Source organism: Asparagus officinalis, chromosome 9 (genome assembly GCF_001876935.1).
Source record: "Asparagus officinalis chromosome 9, Aspof.V1, whole genome shotgun sequence".
NCBI lineage: Eukaryota > Viridiplantae > Streptophyta > Magnoliopsida > Asparagales > Asparagaceae > Asparagus > Asparagus officinalis.
In genome coordinates, this window is record NC_033802.1 from 7,422,813 (window position 1) to 7,425,857 (window position 3,045).

Below are 3,045 nucleotides of genomic sequence, written 5' to 3' on the forward strand. Positions count from 1 at the left end.
GAACAACCAACGAGTGCAATTCATAAAAGAATGACACAAATCAATCACAAACATAGAGATTTATGTGGTTTAAAAAATTGCATATATCCACGGGGAGACGATAGAGAGTTTTCACTATATGGAGGAGAAAAACAATGGGTTACAACTCTCAAACACTCAAAATAACCCTCACCAAAAGAACTCAACTCACCTCTCAGAAATCTCCCTCTCAAAGTGCTCAAAACAATCTTTTTTTCTCTCCACAAATCTCTTCTAAAACGTTCTATATATATAGAAACCCTAAAATCAAAACAGACTAGGAATCCAACAATTTTAAAACCAAAACCAAAACAAACTAGGAATCTAAATAATTCTAAAACCAAAACCAAAACAGACTAGGAATCCTGTTTGGCCCAATAACCTGCAATCCAACAAATATTCCCAAGCACATTCTTAGGAGTCCTTGAGATTTTTCCAATGTCATGTTCTTGAGTGCTTCAAATTGGAAGGAATCACCTTACACTAGTGGATTTACACCTTTTAGCGACGGACAATTCCGTCGCTAAAGGTCTAAATTCCGTCCCTATAACTTTTAGCGACGAAAAAAAAAAACAAATTTCGTCACTAAAAAACCGTCCCTACATTAAGGGTCCCTAATTGTATCTTTAGCGATGGAAATTTCGTCGCTAATTTTAAGCGACGGGATATTAGCGACGGTTTTTTGTCGCCATATTTTTTTAAAAAATAGAAAAATATTAGTGATGAAAAATTCCGTCGCTAAAAGTGTTATTAGGGACGGAATATTCGTCAGTAAAATTTGTATTTATTATTTTAATTTTTTCCCGTGTCCGTTTTCCGTTGCTAAATATATATTTAGCGACAAAATTCCGTCGCTAAAAAGATATTAGGGACAGAATATCTGTCGCTAAAAGTTGTATTTATTATTTTAAATTTTTTGTGTCCGTTTTCCGTTGCTAAATATGTATTTAGCGACGGAAAATCCGTCGCTAAAAATAACCACTATTTTTTAAAAAATATTTTGAAAATTGAAAAAAACCATGTACAATATCGATAATAAATTTAAAAACCCTTTTAAATTAGCAGTATAATATTCAATCTCATGCATATATCACACATTTATTTTAATAAAAACAAATAAAAGTTTCTCAACATGTACATAATAAATATTGTTTATACAACATAAGGAGTTATTTTCAAAGTTAAATTAATTACAATCAATCCTCCTGATCATCATCATCATCCTCAACACCAGCTGCACTATGACTACCCCCGGCTGCACCTTATGTAGAAGTCCCGGCCTACAAATATAAATCAAACATTAACAAGGGTGTGTAACCGTTAATAAGAGTGTGCACATATAAATATAATTCCCCCAACACCACAACACAACACAACACCAAAACACCACAACACAATAATACAATACCACAATACAACACAACACCACAACACAACACAACACAACACAACAACAACAACAACAACAACAACACAAATCCCCCAACCCCACCCACCAACCAACCACACTCCCCCCTCCCCCCACCCCTCCCCCTCAACCACCACCACAACCAAATCCCCACTCCTCCTCCTCAACCACGACCAAAGCCCAAAACATTATAAGTATATATTTTGGGCTTTGTGTTAGGGTTAGAGTTAGGGTTTGTGTGTAACAGTTTGTATCAGTGTGTATCGGTATGTATGATATCATTTAGTCATGAAGAAAATTCATAACTAAGTAAAAAGTATATATTTAATTCATTTAAATAAAAAAAATAAAGTATATATATTACCTGATCCGATATAAACCATCTTCTATATGCCTCCTGAGCCTCCTAAGGCAGAGTCGACATGAAATGTGTGAACTCCAATTCTCTCTGCTCCCGACGCCTCCATTCTTCCTCCGCAATCCATTGATATGTTGTTTGCTGTGACTGTCAATCTTCAATCGTTTTCAACCACTGCTCCATCGAGTCTTGATATGAACTGCTTCTTGGTGTTCCTGGTAGTGCTGCAGACTCGTAGGTGCTACTAGACTCGCGGCCTTTGCTCGGATCCTCTCCACCGCTATCTGTTCTTCCTACTCGGTCCAATGACCGTCTCGATGATGGAGTCCTCCTCCTCTCCGCTTAGCCGGACAGGAGTGTTAGAGCCGACCTGAGACTGAGACATTTGCTCATGTACCTTGGCATGTAATTTCTCCTACGATATATCAAAACAACCCGGGCAAGTCGACTTACTAATGATGCATTATTATAAAATTGAATATATAATGAACTGCTACTTACAGCCAGATCCTTATTCTTTGCTTTCTTCTCTTCATCGGCATAATTCGGGCTCCAGGAAGTCAGAATACGATCTGCAAAATGTCCGAGATCTCCTCTTCCCTATTTTATTCAAATATATCATTAACTCATAACACATAAATTATACTCAACTTGACAACTTAAAAGCTAATATATTATATACCTCAAGCTCCAATTGATGATAATGCTGACTGAAGGACCTGGAGCCCCCGTGATGCTCGTAACTGCGGGGCGCATTGTAGTTCCTCCTTGCTATTTCAGCTTGAGCCTACAAAATAATGTCAAATCAAAATAATATAGAAATTCAAACAATAAATGAAAATCTATACTTCAATAGTACCTGAATTTTAGTCATGTCCCAGTAATCACAAAGTGCAAAAAAATCTACTCCATCTACGCGCTTGTCAAGATGCCAGAAGCACTCACAATCTTCTGTTATTTGAACAAAATATTTTTTCTTTACCTCAAACCGCCATCTCTTGAACGATAGATTGATTTGCGCGAAGCAGTAAGTCCAGGCACAAATATTATCGTCAAGAAAGAAAAATTGCTTCAGCATATAAAGAAAAAAGAGATACAAATCAGTGTACTAAACATAATAATAAACTAATAACTAATAATGATGAAAATTAAAATAAATGACTCAAACATATATATCTCCAATAAGCCACCAGTGCATCAATTTGCTGCGACTTTCACGTCAAAAAAATATTAAAGAAATCATGTCTCCTGGCTAAAACGG

The 3,045-nt window shown here is 36.2% G+C and overlaps 1 long non-coding RNA gene across 1 annotated transcript; it reads right to left on the reverse strand.

Annotated features, from left to right (window-relative positions):
• Window positions 1,221-2,325, reverse strand: LOC109823627. Its single transcript, XR_002242421.1, has 3 exons — window positions 2,286-2,325; window positions 1,791-2,199; window positions 1,221-1,298 (listed from the first exon to the last, which is right to left on the reverse strand). It is a non-coding gene; the product is annotated as an uncharacterized LOC109823627 (long non-coding RNA).